The following is a 19,347-nucleotide window of genomic DNA, read 5'->3' as shown; positions in this document are numbered from 1 at the left end:
GAGGTCAGGAGATAGAGACCATCCTGGCTAACACGGTGAAACCCCGTCTCTACTAAAAAATACAAAAAAAAAAAACTAGCCGGGCGAGGTGGCGGGCGCCTGTAGTTCCAGCTACTCGGGAGGCTGAGGCAGGAGAATGGCGTAAACCCGGGAGGCGGAGCTTGCAGTGAGCTGAGATCCGGCCACTGCACTCTAGCCTGGGCAACAGAGCGAGACTCCATCTCAAAAAAAAAAAAAAGAAGACATTTATGCAGCCAACAAACATGTGAAAAAAAGCTTCATCACCACTCATCATTAGAGAAATGCAAATCAAAACCACAATGAGATACCATCTCACACCTGTTAGAATGGCGATCATTAAAAAATCAGGAAACAACAGATGCTGGAGAGGATGTGGAGGAATAGGAACGCTTTTACACTGTTGGTGGGAGTGTAAATTAGTTCAACCATTGTGGAAGACAGTGTGGCGATTTCTCAAGGATCTAGAACCAGAAATATCATTTGACCCAGCAATCCCATTCCTGGGTATATATCCAAAGGATTATAAATCATTCTACTATAAAGACACATGTACATGTGTATTTATTGCAGCACTATTCACAATAGCAAAGACTTGGAACCAACCCAAATGCCCATCAATGATAGACTTGATTAAGAAAATGTGGCACGTATATACCATGAAATATTATGCAGCCATAAAAAACAACGAGTTCATGTCCTTTGCAGGGACATGGATGAAGCTGGAAACCATCATTCTCATCAAACTAACACAGAAACAGAAAACCAAACACTGCATGCTGTCACTCATAAGTGGGAGTTAAACAATGAGAACACATGGACACAGGGAGGGGAACATCACACACCGGGGCCTATCAGAAGGTCGGGAGCTAGGGGAAGGATAGCATTAGGAGAAATACCTAATGTAGATGACAGGTTGATGGGTACAGCAAACCACCATGGTATATGTATATCTATGTAACAAACCTGAACGTTCTATACATGTATCCCAGAACTTAAAGTATAATAATAATAATAAAAAGTTCTATAATTGATATGCAGACATTAATATCATCAAATTCAATACGTACAAAGTATCAAACAACAATACAGGATCTTGTAACCTCTCTGCAGGAAGATAGTCTAATGTAATATAGAATTGCTTGAAAAGAAAAAAAAACTTCATGAGATAGATGAGTCCTTAAGTGTGTCAAGAAGGGAGTACAAGGAAACTAATTAATGTTGCTCCTGTCATATCAGCAGCATTGAGAGAAAGACATAATTCAAAAGAAATCATTGGCCAGGCTCAGTGGCTCATGCCTGTAATCCCAGTGTTTTGGGAGGTTGAGGCAGAAAGATCACTTGAGAACAGGAGTTCAAGACCAGCCTGGGCAACACAGGGAGACCCTCTCTGTACAAATTTTTTGTTTTAATTAGCTAGTCATGGTGGTGTGTGCCTGTAGTCCCAGCTACTCAGGAGGCTGGGCAAGAGGATCACTTGAACCCAGGAGTAGAGGCTGCAGTGAGCTATGATCGTGCTACTGCACTCCAGCCTAGGTGACCAAGAGAGACTCTGTCAATATCTAATAAACACAAGTCATTTATCAGATATATGACTTATAAATATCAATTCTGTGGATGTCAATTTAAAAATATTTTATCCAATCTAATGATGTCCATTGAAGCTCAAAATTTTAATACTGATGAAGTCCAATTTTTCATTTACTTTGTCACTTGTACTTCTGGCATCAATCTAAGAAGGCTTAGCATAATGCAAGGTCACAAAGATTTACTCCTATATTTTCTTCTAAGAATTTTATAGTTTTATCTTTCACATTTAGCTCCATGATTCATACTGAGTCCATTTCTGTTTATGAAGTAAGGAAGGATCCAACTTCATTGTATTGCATGAGGCTTTGCAGTTGTACCAGCACGATTTGTTGAAAAGACTGCCTTTCCCCCCAACTGAACTGTTTTGGCACCCTTGCTAAAAATCAACTGACTATACATATGAGAGTTTATTTCTGGACTCTCATTTAAATTCCATTGATCTGTATGTCTATCCCTACCCCAGTATCACACAGTCTTGCTTACTACAGCTTTGTATTAAGTTTTGAAATAGGGGTGTGAGTCCTCCAAACGTGTTATTCTCTTGCCGGGTTGTTTTTCAAGATTAATGTTTTACATCAAATTTGGGATCTTTTAAGCCATAAGTTTTTAAATGTGTTTTTTCTATTGCTTTCTCTCTCTCTCTCCTGTTATTCTGGTACTCCAATTATGCATATTTTGGTGCATTTAATGATGTCCAATATTTCTCTAATAATCTGTTCATTTTCATTTTTTTTCCTATCCATTTTTCAGGCTCCCTTATCTCTATTGATCTATCTTCAAGTTTGTTGATTCTTTGTTCTGCCAAATCTACTCCTGAGGCCCTCTGATAAATTTTTTCACCCTGGGGTTTTATATTGCAACTCTAGAATTTTCATTTGGTTCATTATTTACATACAAACATACATACATATATGTATATGTACATATATACACATTTATGTAAATATATAAACTGATATTACATATATACATCTTCGCATATGCTATACATGTGTAATATAAATTTATGTATTTAAATATAAGTGTGTGTATATATGTATACACATATGCATGTAAAGAACCAAATGAAAATTCTTGAATTAAAATGTATAACAACCAAATTGTTGGTTGATATATATCTCTTTATTGATAGTCTCTATTTGGTGAGATTGTCATCATATTATTCTTTACTTCTTTAAGCACAGTTTCCTTTAGTTCTTTGACCATATTTATAATAACTAGTGTGAAGTCTTTGTCAAGTCTGACATATGGGCCTTCTCAGAGGCAGTGTTGGTTGTCTGCTTTTTTCCCCCCTCTGTGTGTGAGTCACAGTTTCCTGATTCTTTGTATATCTTGCAATTTTTTGTTGAAAACTAGACAATTGAATAATATATTTTAAGAATGCTATATACTGATTCTTCCCTACAAACCTATAGAGGTACTTTTTGTTGTTTGCTTACTTTTTAGTGACATATCAGGGCTATTTCAGGAAAGTCTATTTTCTCCACAGTGAAGCCTCTGAAGTTGATCTTCAGAGGACATGGTCTTGGACATTTGCACAGTCAACCCAGAAGTGACAGTGATTTTAGCAGGGCTTTCTTTGTGTCTTTCCCTCATCTCTCTGTTAAGCTGTCTGCCTCCGTTGTATCACATCCAGCTGTTAGGCTCCACTAATTGCATCTTGATTGCTCTATTGTTTTTGATAATATCCTGGATGTCCTGCAGCATAAATTACTCTACAGTTGGATCCAATTAAATCTGGGCCCATTTGCAGGAGTAGTTTTTGAGGCTAGTCTTTGAGGTTTGTTCCAACCCCAGGAAGGATCTTCTTAGCTTTCTCCCCCATCCCTCACTTGTGTCTTTGGTAAATCAGCTGACCTGTGTTAGCTCATAGCTCACCTGGGGCTACCAACCTCCTCTTAATTGCTTACCACCTTAACTTCCATTGTTTTCCAGAGAGCCCTCAGGCATCAACGTCCTCACATTTTGCTTAAGATAAAGTCAATTTATTTAGAGATAGCTCAGAGCTCATGCTCTCTTATTTATTTATTTAGAGTCCAGGTCTTACTTTGTCACCTAGGATGCAGTGCAGTGGTGTGATTTCAGCTCACTGCAGCTTTGACCTCCTGGGCTCAAGCAATCCTCCCACCTCAGCCCCTCAAGTAGCTGGGACTACAGGCACCACCACACCCGGCTAAATTTTTTTCTATTTTTTGTAGAGGCAGGGTTTTGCCATGTTGCCCAGGCTGGGCTTGAACTCCTAAGCTCAAGCGATCTGCCTGCTTCAGCCTCCCAAAGTGCTAGGAGTGCTGGCATAAGCCATTATTCCCAGCCAGAGCTCTCTCTTCTTATGGCCTGCTCTCCCTGGGCCCCTAAAAGCAAGCCAGGGCAAAAGCAATTGTGGCCTAGTGTTTTCAACCTGTCATGTCTAGGGTAGCAGTAGAGAGCTGAGTGAAGGACAGGAGTCCCCAGCTCTTTGGCTGTACTCACTGAGAATTTAGCCTCTGCCACACGGAGAAGGGGACGAGAGAAATGCTGGCAGCCTGAAGTCTGGAAGAGAGACTGGGAGCTGAGGTGATAGGAGGTGACTCCATATTCTTGGCCACCCAACCTGCAGTTTATCTTCCATCACATGGAGTTTGAGGGTAGCGGAAGGCAGGGAGCAGATCAAGTGTCGCAGATTCTCACTGTCCAAAATTTAGGAGATTTACTTGAATAAATATTTATTCATTTGCTGTATGTCCTCTGGACAATCTCCAGGGACTCTAAGTGTTGGGGTTTTTTTCCTAATAATTTTCACCAATTACTGATGTTTCATTGGGAAGCAGGTCCGAGAAACTTCTCACATTGTCACTCTGGAATTGGATCTCCAGTACTTGTGTTTGGTATTTTGCACAGAGGCACAGAAGGAAAACACAGTTAAAGTCAGGTTAGGAGCCAGAGAAGAAAAGTGAGGGGATGTGCTTTGGCTCTCCAGGTAAAGATGGCAGAGCACAGGTACAGCTTCTCGCTGACTACACTCAGCCCATCTTGTACACTTGTCCAGACTGAATATGCTTTAGCTGCTGTAGTGGGAGGAGCCCCTTCAGTGGGAATTAAAGCTGCAAATGGTGTGGTATTAGCACTGAGAAGAAACAGAAATCCATTCTGTATGATGAGCAAAGTGCACACAAAGTAGAACCCATTACCAAGCTTAGCGGGTTGGTGTACAGTGGCATGGATCCAGATCAGAGTGCTTGTGCATAGAATTCAAAAACTAGCTCAGCAATACTATAATATCTGTGTACCAATGATAACGACAGGAAGCAGCCAAATGCCTAGGCAGATAGGGGCAGGTCCCCAGTGAAACCCCATCTTCAAGCCAAAAACAGCCTGAAGGTTGACAGACCAGACTGCTGGTCCCAGATGAAACCCACAACTCAGAGTAAAAACTTCTGTTCTTGCTTGCTTGCCCTTTCCCAGTTGATTCTTTCTGAATAATGTCTTTTAACCAATTGAATGTTGCCTTTTCCAATACTACCTATGGCCTGCCCCACCCCTATTCTGAACTCAGAAAAAGCCTTGGACCTGGCCATGTGGGGAGGACAGAACCACCTGACTGCAGGGTTGGGGGACCACCTACCGCATCTCCTCTCCACTGAGAGCTGTTCAGTTGCTCAATATAATGATTCTCCCCTCTCCTTGGGCACATTACAAAAGCTCAGGAACTGCCAAATGCAGGTACAAGCTATAACACAGGCGAGCTGGGGCATGCCAGCGTGGCTGAGCAAGGCCCGGGTGGGGCATCACCAGCCAGGGGTTCCTGGCTTGCAAAGTGACTGAAAAGAAAAATCCTACATCATTTTGGGGAATCACCCAGGATACCTGAAGGGTGAGTAAATGCGGATGTAGACACTTCACTTTTTTCCGAGGCTTCTTGTATTAAGACTCTTTTCTGAAGGCAGACGAAGCACCAAACCTCTAGTGAGCCAATTAAGAGCAATGGCACAACTAAGAGGACAGGATGCTGGAGAGGACCCCAACACCCCCATCTCCATCATCTCTGGGGTTGGGAATGTCGGCCTTGTTCCAATCCAGTCTTTCCTACAGCATTTTCCTTCTTTTTTCACAGTTGTCATGGCACTATCTGCCTTACAATGTTAAGGGTGTTGTTGCAAACTACAGAGATATTACTGGGTGGAAAGAGCATTTGGCCCAGCCATCAGATATGCAATTGAGAACAATGCAGTTTCTGTCTATTCTTAGAGGCAAAGAGGAAGCACAGATTAAGAGTTTCTCTCCCTTTTGGAGGAACCCAATTGCATAGATCAAGAGGCTTTTTACCCCAGGCACCTTCCCCACCCTGCGCTTTTTCTTTTCTCCACCATGTCAGGAGTTAACACAGTCCTGCAAATACAGGGAGCTTTTTCTATGCTAGAGGATTTTTTTCCTTTTGAAAGGCATCTTACTAGGCCAGGACCCCAATTCTCCCTTTCACTCCCTTGTTTGAGGAGGACCCAGTTCCAGGTTTCACCTTAGCATTGGGCTTACGATCAGGAAGCAGTGAAGGAGCAGCCCTGCTGGCTGCTGGCTGCAGTCTGGCGAAGGCCACCTAGGACTTAACTTAATGCGTCCATGAACCCTCCTAAGGCGAACTTGCCCCAAACTCAATTTGGAGCTTCAGGTTGAATTCCTAGAAAGGAAAACTACATCAGAGGGATCCAAAGGCAGGCAATAACAGAAGTCGAGGGGCACAGCACAGGTGAGCATGACTAATTCCTGCTGGTTAGCTGCCCCCACCCATTTCATGGATAAAGGTCATGCTAGCATCCATGGAATAGATGAGGTTACCAAGAGGAGGGAGGACAGGACAGGGTATAGGTGAATGCAGATAATTCCTACCCTCTAGGCCTCCCTGTTAACATGGGTGAAAGCCACATTGGCACCCATGGGTGGCACCCTGCTGAGGTCACCAGGGCCTGGGGATACAAACCCCAGTAAAACCCCATCTTCAAGCCAAAAACAGCCTGAAGGCTGAAAGCACAGACTGCTGGCCCTGGATTAAACCTGAGACTGAGTGACAACTTCTGTTCCTGTTTGCCTGCCCTTTCCCAATTGATTCTTTCTGAATAATGCTTTTTAACCAATTGAATGTTGCCTTTTCCAATACTACCTATAGTATGCCCCACCCCTATTCCGAGCCCACAAAAAGCCCTGGACCCAGCCACGCAGGGAGGAGAGAACCACCTGACTGTGAGGTGGGAGACCAACCCCCAGCATCCCCTCTCCACTGGGAGCTGTTCCACCACTCAATAAAATTTTTTTCCACCCTCCTCACCCTTCAATATCAGCATCTCCTCATTCTTCTTGGGAGCAGTACAAGAGCTCGAGAACTGCTGAACACAGGTACAAGCTGTAACACAGGCAAGCTGGGACGCACCAGTGTGGCCGAGTGAGGGCCGGGAGGGGTGTCACCAGCTGGGGATCCCCTGGCCTGCAAAGTGACCAAGAAGAAAAATCCTACATCACCAAGAACCCATTCCCATAGCTTGGCTGGTACAGAGTGTAATCTCTGTAACCCAAGAATACACTCAGTCAAGTGGTGTTTGTCCATTTGGAATTGATTTATCTGTAGTTGAAGGAGGGATGACCATGTTTATTTCAGTCAGATCCATCCAGAGCTTACTTTGCTGGAAAACAACAGCAAAGAACTATGTGAAGGGGAAAATGCTGAGAAAAGATACAATGAAGATCTGGAGCTTGAAGATGCATTCATACAGCTGTAAACCAAAAATCAAAATTTGAGGCCTCCCCAACCATCTGATTGGACTTCTTCCTCTGTCAGGGCACTCCTAACCTGAAAGATTGCTTCAGGCCATGATGGAAAGTCAGTTGGACAGGCCTCATTACACCTCTGTGGCATTAACATCAACACAGACCCTAAGTTTGATAAGAAGCATTTAGAGTCTATTCTTTCTGAAGCCTACTGCCTGGAGGCTTCATCTGCATGATATAACTTTGGTCTCCACAACCTCTTCTACAACCCAGACACTTCGTTTCTATTGATCCCAGGTCTTTAGATAAACTCAACCAATTGTCAACCAGAAAATTTTAAATCTACCTATAACTGGAAGCCCATCACCCCAACCTTCAAGTTGTCCTGCCTTTCTGGACCAAACCAAAGTATTTCTTAAAGGTATTTGACTGAAGTCTCATGTCTCCCTAAAATGTATAAAACCAAGCTGCACCCTGGGTACATATTCTCAGGACCTCCTAGGGCTGTGTCATGGGTCCTGGTCACTCAGAATAAATCTCAGACTAAATCTCAGAACAAATCTCTTCAAATATTTTACTATTTTACAGTTTGATTCTTTTTGTCAACACAGCCATCTTAACCCTCAAGGAAAGCTCTGAAGGGCAAATGACAGAGGATAACATAGAAGTTGGAATCGGCAATGAAGCTGATTTGGGAGGATTACTCCAACTGAAGTTAAGGATTACCTGGCTGCCACAGCATAATAATGAAATGACTGAACAATCTGGAATTTCAGATAATCTATCTACTTAAACATGTTTATGGCCAGACGCAGTGGCTCATGCCTGTAATCCCAGCACTTTTGGAGGCCAAGGCGGGTGGATCACCTGAGGTCAAGAGTTTGAGACCAGCCTGACCAGCATGGTGAAACCCTGTCTCTACTAAAAATACAAAAATTAGCTGGGCTTGGTGGCAGACGCTTGTAATCCCAGCTACTTTGGAGGCTGAGGCAGGAGAATTGCTTGAACCCAGGAGGCGGAGGTTGCAGTGAGCCAAGATCACGCCATTGTACTGCAGTCTGGGCGACAGTGAGACTCCATCTCAAAAAAAAACAAAAACAAAAAACATGTTTAAAATATGTTTTGTTTTTCAGACTTTTTGGAAACTTATTTCTACGTGGTTTAAATGGACTAATGTTTTTAAAATGACACTTGTAAGTCATAATAAACTATAAATCCCTCCCCAACAAAAAACAAAGAAGAACCTGGCAGCCCAAATGAATCTGTTGGTCATGGTTACTTACCTCTGCGGGACTTTGTGGTTCAACTCGCTCTGGAATTAGATCACTTCTTGGCTGAACTTGCACTGACAAAGCTGTGAGCAGTGATGCATGACAGCCTAGACCCATTGGGAAGCATGTGACGACATAACCAGCTCCTTCTTCAGACCAGAGATAAGAAAGGCAGTGGGTTAGCGAGTGACAGCAAAAATGGGGTGGGAGGGAGCTGGGAGAGAGTCTTGGCAGGGCAGGACGCTCAGCAATAGATGAACTAGGAAGGGTCAGGGGTTAGGTCTCAGGCTGGTAGTTTTTGTTTGTAAAGTATTAATCTGCCTACTTAAAGACTCTATAAAGCGGAAGTATCATATGGTCATATTTTGTAAACTTCCACTAAAAAATGGAAATTCTCTCTGCTACTAAGAAAAAGAGCACAAGCATTAAAAAAAATCAAAATCCAATCACTTAAATTCTTACTATTTTTTTAAATATTAAAACTAATTCAGTAAAAAAGAAACCCAACAACTAAATATTAACATAAAAACATTGAAAAAATAAGACATGGCTGGGCACAGTGGCTCACGCCTGTAATCCCAGCACTTTGGGAGGTTGAGGTGGGCAGATCACAAGGTCAGGAGTTCAAGACCAGCCTGGCCAGCATGGTGAAAACCCATCTCTACTAAAAATACAAAAAATTAGCCAGGCATGGTGGTGCACACCTGTAGTCTCAGCTACTTGGGAGGTTGAGGCAGGAAAACTGCTTAAACCCAGCAGGCGGAGGTTGCTGTGAGCCGAGATTGCACCACTGCACTCCAGCCTGGGCAACAGAGTGAGACTCCATCTCAAAAAAATAAATAAATATTGGTTAAATGTATTTTGGCATGTCCAAAAAATAGATTACTATGTGATTGTTTTTAAAAGATATTTGTTATACATTAGTAAGTGGAAAACAGGTTGCATATCAATATACATGGTACAATCCGATTTTATTTTAAATGTGTACATGCATAGCAAAAAATATGGAAGGATAGGCCAGGTGCAGTGGCTCACACCTGTAATCCCAGCACTTTGGGAGGCTGAGGCGGGTGGATCACGAGGTCAGGCGATTGAGACCATCCTGGCTTACATGGTGAAACCCTGTCTCTACTAAAAATACAACGGGCACCTGTAGTCCCAGCTACTCAGGAGGCTGAGGCAGGAAAATGGCGTGAACGCGGGAGGCGGAGCTTGCAGTGAGCCAAGATTGTGCCACTGCACTCCAGCCTGGGCAACACAGAGCAAAACTCTGTCTCAAAAAAAAAAAAAAAAAAGCTTCCAGAGCGTTTTGGTCTGTTGCCAAGCCCTTCATATATACATTATTCCATGTAATCCTCACAAAAAGCCCATGAAGAAAGTACCACTGTTAGCCCCATTTTATAGATGAGGAATATGAGGCAACAAAGGGTAAAAATGTTTCCAGAAAGTGGTCAACTTGAGACACAAATCCAGGTAAACTTGTTTAATTAATAGTGGGTAAGCCACTATTCCACTCTCCTACACTGTCTCCTGATCTACATGGAATTGTAAACAATTGTTATTACTGGATAGCAAGATAATTGTTGACTCTGATTATCTATTAATTATGTTTGCTTACGTGTATTTTCTAATTTTCTACAATCAACACTTAGGGTCTGTCTAAATGATAGAAATAAAGCCTAAAATTTTTAAACACGCTGAGAATAATCAATCACATTCCACCTAGAAATTAAAATACATTCATGCCCAAATCTAGACTTTATTTTTAGCAATCAAAAAGACAGACTCTTATGCCTATCTTTTTAACATAAAAATCTCCATTGCTGGAAATGTTGACAATTTAAACTTATTTATTTAAATTTAAAGTGAGAGAAGAGACTTTACGTCCAGGAAAAGTAAAGTCATTGTTTACTTCTCCTGGAAAGAAAGAACAATTAATACTAAAACTATTTTAAAAATTAGATAATTGCTGGGTCATACCTTTAAGAAATTGTAGGGAGGGAATATCCATTAGGAAAAATGTTAATAAAACTGAAGTCTTTCAATTTGGTAGGCGTGTTCTGCAGCCCAATTAGAGCTCAGTGTATAGAGCACCTTGGACATAATTATGTAACTCCTACTTAGAAAAAGACTCAATTTGCTATTTCCTTTTTGTTGTTTGTTTGTTTGTTTGTTTTGAGATGGAGTCTCGCTCTGTCATCCAGGCTGGAGTGCAATGCCACGATCTCAGCTCACTGCAACCTCTGCCTTCTGGGTTCAAGCGATTCTCCTGCCTCAGTCTCCCGAGTAGCTGGGATTACAGGTGTGCATCACCAGGCCTGGCTAATTTTTGTATTTTTAATAAAGACGGGGTTTCACTATGTTGGCCAGGCTAGTCTCGAACTCCTGACCTCAGGTGATCTGCCCACCTTGGCCTTCCAAAGTGCTGGAATTACAGATGTGAGCCACTGCGCCTGGCCTCAATTTTCTGTTTCATAGGGGACTATGTCAACAAGGATAAGGTGTTTTGTTTAATAAACAGAAAATAAAAATAAAAACTACATTCAACCAGATAAGGACATAACCGAGCATACTCTTCCACTATCAGTCCTCACCAGAGGACTCTGGTCATAAAAAGAGCAGGCCTTCAACAGCTCCAAACGGCCGTCTTAACTGACACTGTCTTACTGTCACTCATGATAAGAATTCAGAATCCGGCCGGGCACGGTGGCTCACGCCTGTAATCCCAGCACTTTGGGAGGCCGAGGCGGGTGGATCACAAGGTCAGGAGATCGAGACCATCCTGGCTAACACAGTGAAACCCCGTCTCTACTAAAAATACAAAAAAAAAAAAAATCCACTAGCCAGGCGTGCTGGCGGGAGCCTGTAGTCCCAGCTACTCGGGAGGCTGAGGCAGGAGAATGGCGTGAACCCAAGAGGCGGAGCTTGCAGTGAGCCGAGATCAGGCTTCTGCACTCGTCTGGGGGACAGCGAGGCTCCGTTTAAAAAAAAAAAAGATTTCAGAATCCACCACTGAAGCCTCTGCCACATGAAAGACTCTTCCTTGAAAGTCCTACCAACCAGACAACCCAAACCAGGAGATTCTTTGCATCTTCCTAGTGCTCCCTGGAGTGGTTTGTTAACCAGACCTACTCTTTTCCAGTCCTAGTTCTCCTATTTCTTTTCTCTTGATGTTAAAAAATACTTTGTGGAATGTTTAATCTATTCATTCATATATTGATTACGTGTACTATTATGTACGGTCTGCAATGTTGACTGACTTGTGAAGTGGCTTGAGCCTGTATGCCCACAGCTCTGACTCATGAGTGAACAGGAAATACTAAGGAGACTCACCTCTTTGGGAACTGCATGCCGCTTGTGGCTTTTGTGATTGAAATAGCATCAATAAAGTCTTACACTGTGGGAAGACACAATTGTGCGTGAACCTGGTTGTTTCTGACCTTGTACCGCTCATGAAACTCAGGCACTGGGCTAAGTGCCAAGAAATAAAGGGAAAAAAAAAAAAAAATCTAGCGCCTGACAGGTGCTTCTGGTCTGTGACTATTATCTACTGACTACAGAAAGCTGAATTAGTAGATTCAATTCCATTCCCTGTTACCAGATATTTCCAGGACAGGAAGTCGCAGAAAGCTTATTAAATGAGTAATTAAAACTAGATTTAAAAAGATTAAGACTTTTTTTCTTTCATGGAAAACTTTTCTCTCAGTGGAGGCCTTTGAAACTGGATAGATGCCCATATTTCTGGGATGCAATTCATCCTACATAACTTGTTACTTTTAGGTTGTGTCTTCCTAACACTGATTTTAATTTGCCTTTCAAAGAAAGTAAAAGAAAAACTAATGACTCAAACAATTGTCATACATATCATGTGATGAAACAAGTTAAATCGGGGGTGGTGATGATAGGTAACCTAGTAGCTGGGGAAATGAAGAAAGAAAAATGAGGAAGCTCGGAGTCCATTCTGATGCAGTGGAAACTACAGTGTGCTTTAGTTTCCCAAATTACCAGGGAGAGGGAACAGATCCCTGTAACCAGGCAACAGATGATGCACCCACATCCCACCCAACCCCCACTCCCGCCTACCCCACCCCATTTATAGGCACAGAACCCCGCCTACCTCACCCCATTTATAGGCACAGAACCCCGCCTACCTCACCCCACTTATAGGCACAGAACCCATAATGGGAAACATCAAAGAGGACATAAAGAGTCCTGAATGTTAAGGAGCCTGGGGAATAAAGGGAAAGGTTGACTCGTACCCACTGACTGGCTTGTGGGAACCTGTGAGGTATTGCCTGCATCCGGCCGGAAAGAACTGGAAGACACCAGTAGAAAGAGCTAATTTGCAGCACTCAAGTTCAGATCATCACACTTCAGGTATAAAAATGACACATGAGAAAATGTGCTCAACACCTTTGGTTGTCAAGATGAGATACGATATTATACCCACTAGAGTGGCTGAAATAAACAACACGAATACCACCCAATGTGAATGAGGATGTGGAGCAATGGTAAACTCTCATATATTGCCGGTGGTCTTGTAAAACGGCTCACACATTTGGGAGAATTGCAGTTTCTTTAAAATTCCACATACAACTACCCTATGACCCAGCAATTCACTCGTAGGTATTTAGCCAGGAGAAATGAAAACATATGCCCACAAAATGACTTATGCAAGAATATTATAGCAGCCTTGTTCATAATAGCCAACAACTGGACAACCCAAATGTTATCCAGAGGTGAGTGGATAAACAAAGTGTAGTACAGTCCAAAAATAGAATATTACTCAACAACAAAGGGAACAAATTATTAAGATACACAACATGTATAAATCTCAAAAACATGATGCTGATGTGAGATTCCATTGATAAGAAATCTAATTTCTATGGTGATAAAAATCAGCATGTGTTTGCAGTTGCGGGGGAAGTGCAGTGACTGGAAAGGGGCACAAGGAACTTCCTGGGACCATGAAAATGTCCTGAATACTCTGGGCACACTGCCTGTGAGAGAGCCCTACTCTACAAGGAGCAGTAAATAAAAAAGAAAACAAGAAATTGTCTTATATATTATTTTGATGGTGGTTATATAGGTGTATGACATTGTTGGAACTTATCAATCCTCTAAGATCTGGGCTTTTTATTGCATGTTAATCTTACCTCAATTTAAAAAATTATAATGACATATGACCTTATTTTACAGTCACAGGCCAGTGAGGCCTGATTCGTTTACATTATATATCATTTATTTACTAACCATACTATTTTTTTTTTTTTTTTTGAGACAGAGTCTCGCTCTGTCACCCAGGCTGGAGTGCAGTGGCCGGATCTCAGCTCACTGCAAGCTCCGCCTCCCGGGTTTACGCCATTCTCCTGCCTCAGCCTCCCGAGTAGCTGGGACTACAGGCGCCCGCCACCTCGCCCGGCTAGTTTTTTATGTATTTTTAGTAGAGATGGGGTCTCACCGTGTTAGCCAGGATGGTCTCGATCTCCTGACCTTGTTATCCGCCCGTCTCGGCCTCCCAAAGTGCTGGGATTACAGGCTTGAGCCACCGCTCCCGGCCTACTAACCATACTATTAATTCCCGTAACAAAACTTTCACCTAAAAATGATTTTGAACAGTGTCAAACAGATGTGTTTTAAAATATTGAATTTTAATGTGTAAATATACTTGCTGAGAATCTCAAGGATTAGTAATAGTAAATTAGCAGAAATTACCCAAAGTGAAAGTGATTTGCAGGGTGTCATGGGTTGGCTTGTCAGCTGCTCCTCCCCCAGTGGAATTACCTTTCATTGACAATCTAGAAAACTGGAGATGCTTTTTTTAAAAACATAAATAAGACCACAGGACCAGGCGCAGTGGCTCATACCTGTAATCTAGCACTTTGTGGGGATGGGAGGATCACTTGAGGTCAGGGGTTCAAGACCAGCCTGGCCAACATGGCGAAACTCTGTCTCTACTAAAAATATAAAAATTAGCCAGGAGTGGCAGTGCACACTGTAATCCCAGCTACTAGGGAGACTGAGGCATGAGAATCGCTTGAACCCGGGAGATGGAGGGCCGAGATTGCACCACTACACTCGAGCCTGGGTGACAGGACTGTCTCAAAAAAGTAAATAAAATAAAAATAAATAAACCATATTATACAATTTGACTTGTTCACTAAATATGTCTCAGAAGTCTTTTCATGAGAGTACATATAGATCTACCTCCATTTCTTTGAACCCAAGTGACCTTTAAATATGTGACTTAATTTGGTCATTGCACATCTTGTTTACCAGGTAATCCAAGTTGGAGACACAGTCAAATAATCAGTGTCTGTGTGACCAAACTGTAAAATTCTCAAGACTGTAACAAATTAACTCAAATCTTAGCATCTAAAACAACAAAGTTATTTCTCACACAGTTTCTGAATGTTTAGAACCTGAGAACAGCTTTTCTAGCTCAAGGTCATTCATGAGGTCAGTCATGCTGTCGACTAAGGGTGCAGCCATGAAGACGTCACTGGGACTGCAAAATCTGCTTCCAGGTTCACTCATGTGATTGTTGGAAGAAGGATTCAGTCCCTTTCTCTCCATGGGCCTCTCTAGAAGGCTGCGCACAGCATGGCTCTTCCCAGAATCAGTAATCCAAGAGCAAAGCAGTGTCCAAGACAGAAGGCTGTGAAAGGAATGAGGCACATCTCCCATATATCTCCCAACTTCCTGAGTCCAGCACAAACACATTCCTCCATATTTCTTTCAAACTTCAGAAAAACATCACCTGGGAGATCTCCAATAAGGAATGCTAAATGTATAATGTTAACCAATTGTAATGCTGTAACCGAGAGAATTACCTTGTTCCCTGTAACTTTACATATCCTGTTTACATCGGGCTATAAAAAGCAAGCACTCGCATTGTTCAAGGCCCTCCTGTATGCTGTGGAATGGAGGGACCAAGTTCGAACTTGTAGTAAAGATCCTTGCCTCTTGGCTTTGACTCTGGACTCTGGTGGTCTTCTTTGGGGAACAAACGGTCTGGGCATAACATCTGGGGGCTCGTCTGGGATTCCCCAAGCCCACCAGACCCCTGGTCAAGGGATCTACTAGGATCGATCTACTGATAGGTGAGCCGGCTAGTCTCCGTTTGTCTGTCTGTGTCTGTTCTGAATCTGAATCTGTGACTCGCGAGGTCTGAAACTGGAGCTGGCGCAGTCCTGGCGGACGTGCTATAGGACGGCCAGCGGAGACCAGTGGGAGATGTCCCCTGGCTCTCGTCTGATCTAGATTGCGATCTGAGCTGCCGAGCAGCTAACTCTGACCCGGGCTTCCGGTGCGCGCTTGCGATCTGGGCTGCCGGAGCGCCATCGCGATCCGAGCAGCTAACTCTGACCCGGGCTTCCGGTGTGCGCTTGCGATCTGGGCTGCTGGAACACGATCACGATCCCAGCAGCTAACTCTGACCCGGGCTTCCAGTGCGCGCTTGTGATCTGGGCTGCCGGAGCGCCATCACGATCCGAGCAGCTAACTCTGACCCGGGCTTCCGGTGCGCGCTTGCGATCTGGGCTGCCGGAGCGCCATCGAGATCCGAGCAGCTAACTCTGACCTGGGCTACTGGTGTGGGCTTGCGATCTGGGCTGCCGGAGCACGATCGCGATCCGAGCAGCTAACTCTGACCCGGGCTTCCGGTGCGCGCTTGCGATCTGGGCTGCCGGAGCGCCATCGCAATCCGAGCAGCTAACTCTGACCCGGGCTACCGGTGCGGGCTTGCGATCTGTGCTTCCAGTGCGTGCTTGCGATCTGTGCTACCGGAGCCACTTGCGATCTGTGCTTCCGGTACGCGCTTGCGGTCTGTGCTTCCGGTGTGCACTTGCGATCTGGGCTGCCGGAGCGCCATCGCAATCCGAGCAGCTAACTCTGACCCGGGCTACCGGTGCAGGCTTGCGATCTGTGCTACCGGAGCCGCTTGCGATCTGTGCTTCCGGTACGCGCTTGCGATCTGTGCTTCTGGTACGCGCTTGCGGTCTGTGCTACCGGAGCCGCTTGCGGTCTGTGCTTCCGGTGCGCGCTTGCGGTCTGTGCTACCGGAGCCGCTTGCGGTCTGTGCTACCGGAGCCGCTTGCGGTCTGTGCTTCCGGTGCGCGCTTGCGGTCTGTGCTACCGGAGCCGCTTGCGGTCTGTGCTTCCGGTGCGCGCTTGCGGTCTGTGCTACCGGAGCCGCTTGCGGTCTGTGCTTCCGGTGCGCGCTTGCGGTCTGTGCTACCGGAGCCGCTTGCGGTCTGTGCTTCCGGTGCGCGCTTGCGGTCTGTGCTACCGGAGCCGCTTGCGGTCTGTGCTTCCGGTGCGCGCTTGCGGTCTGTGCTACCGGAGCCGCTTGCGGTCTGTGCTTCCGGTGCGCGCTTGCGGTCTGTGCTACCGGAGCCGCTTGCGGTCTGTGCTTCCGGTGCGCGCTTGCGGTCTGTGCTACCGGAGCCGCTTGCGGTCTGTGCTTCCGGTGCGCGCTTGCGGTCTGTGCTACCGGAGCCGCTTGCGGTCTGTGCTACCGGAGCCGCTTGCGGTCTGTGCTTCTGGTGCGCTCTTGCGGTCTGTGCTACCGGAGCCGCTTGCGGTCTGTGCTTCTGGTGCGTGCTTGCGATCTGTGCTACCGGAGCCGCTTGCGGTCTGTGCTACCGGAGCCGCTTGCGGTCTGTGCTTCCGGTGCGCGCTTGCGGTCTGTGCTTCCGGTGCGCGCTTGCGGTCTGTGCTACCGGAGCCGCTTGGGATCTGTGCTACCAGAGCCGCTTGCGATCTGTGCTACCGGAGCCGCTTGCGATCTGTGCTTCTGGTACGCGCTTGCGATCTGTGCTACCGGAGCCGCTTGCGATCTGTGCTACCGGAGCCGCTTGCGGTCTGTGCTACCGGAGGCGCTTGCGATCTGTGCTACCGGAGCTGCTTGCGATCTGTGCTTCCGGTGCGCGCTTGCGGTCTGTGCTACCGGAGCCGCTTGCAATCTGTGCTACCGGAGAACCCGCCTCCTTGGCTGTCCCCTTTCCAATTAGCCCCTGAACCCTGTAAGGCACTGGTTGCTCGACCACTAAAATCCAAGCAACCAACTGCCCCCCCCATCCTGTTCTACCTGATAGCGGGGACCCACTGTTCACAGAACCCCCTCCGTACCCCTCTGGGCCCCGGGCCCCAGGCCCCAGCCCCCGGGGCTAAGCTGCGGGAGGGAGCAGGCAGACGGGAGGCGGCCGGCACACACGGGCCCGCTGAAAGGGAAAGTAACTTTGAAGGGGCCTGGGGCCCAGGCGAGGGCACACTTTGCGGGCTAGCCCCGCCCCCCCCAGGCGCCTGACTCCACGTGGCTTTACCCCTTCGGGAAATAGGACCCCTAGATGACACAGGAATCCCCAGGCTCCAGTACTGGCCATTCTCCACCAGTGATCTGTATAACTGGAAGACTCAGAGTGCTCGGTTTTCAGACAACCCCAAAGATTTACTGGCTTTACTGGATAATGTCATGTTCACCCACCAGCCCACTTGGGATAATTGTCAGCAGCTCCTCCGAATCTTGTTCACAACGGAGGAGTGAAAGAGAATACAGATAGAAGCTAGAAAGCTGGTCCCGGGGGACGACGGTCAACCGACTGCCAACCCCAACCTCATAAACGCGACCTTTCCTCTGACCAGGCTGGCGTGGGACTACAACACGGCAGAAGGTAGGGGACGGCTACGCCTTTATCGCCAGACTCTAATGGCGGGTCTCCGGGCAGCTGCTCGCAAGCCCACTAATTTGGCTAAAGTATACTCTGTTCTGCAGGGAAAGACAGAGAGCCCAGCTACCTACTTAGAAAGATTAATGGAAGCTTTTAGACAGTACACCCCCATAGACCCAGAGGCTCCAGGAAGTCAGGCAGCTGTTGTAATGTCCCGGAAGCAAACTGTTCTGCAGATCCCCAGGCCACAATCCACCCGACAAGTGAGGGAATTCCTGGGGTCAGCGGGATTTTATAGACTATGGATACCTGGGTTCGCAGAACTGGCTAAACCCTTGTATCAGGCAGCACGGGGGCAGCAGCCATTTAATTGGACAGACGAAGCCGAGTCGGCTATCCAACAGATCAAAACCGCCCTACTCTCTGCGCCTGCACTGGGACTACCTGATGTCACCAAGCCCTTCCACTTATACGTGGACGAGAGTAAGGGTGTCGCCAAGGCGGTAATAACTCAGAACTTAGGCCCCTGGCGGAGGCCGGTTGCCTACCTGTCAAAGAAGTTAGACCCAGTGGCTGCCGGGTGGCCCCCTTGTCTCCGAATGATTGCGGCCATGGCTCTGATGGTACAAGATGCTGATAAACTTGTCATAAGTCAAGAATTGCGGGTCGTTACCCCACATGCCATTGAAGGTGTACTCAAACAGCCACCTAATCGATGGATAAGTAACGCCCGGCTCACCCACTACCAAGGACTATTACTAAATCCTATCAGGATAACCTTCCTGCCCCCAACGACCTTAAACCCTGCCTCGCTGCTGCCCAACCCTGACCTGGACGCGCCACTCCATGATTGCACCGAGATACTAGCTCAGGTGCACGGAGTTCGAGAGGACCTGCAGGACCGCCCACTCCCTGACGCTGACCTCGTCTGGTTCACTGATGGGAGCAGCTTCATGCATCAAGGCCAGAGGTACGCTGGAGCGGCAGTGACTTCAGAGACTGAGGTAATCTGGGCGGAACCCCTGCCCCCGGGGACATCGGCCCAGAAGGCCGAGCTAATAGCG

The 19,347-nt window shown here is 45.9% G+C and overlaps 1 pseudogene; it reads left to right on the top strand.

The window, feature by feature from the left end:
• The first annotated feature begins 4,538 nt into the window (after positions 1 to 4,538).
• On the top strand, positions 4,539 to 8,231 carry LOC114680300 (proteasome subunit alpha type-2-like; annotated as a pseudogene).
• The last annotated feature ends 11,116 nt before the right edge of the window (positions 8,232 to 19,347 follow it).

This window comes from Macaca mulatta, chromosome 8 (genome assembly GCF_049350105.2).
Source record: "Macaca mulatta isolate MMU2019108-1 chromosome 8, T2T-MMU8v2.0, whole genome shotgun sequence".
Classification (NCBI taxonomy): Eukaryota; Metazoa; Chordata; class Mammalia; order Primates; family Cercopithecidae; genus Macaca; species Macaca mulatta.
Note: the sequence above shows the minus strand (reverse complement) of the source record. Positions and strands in the feature narration are given on the sequence as shown.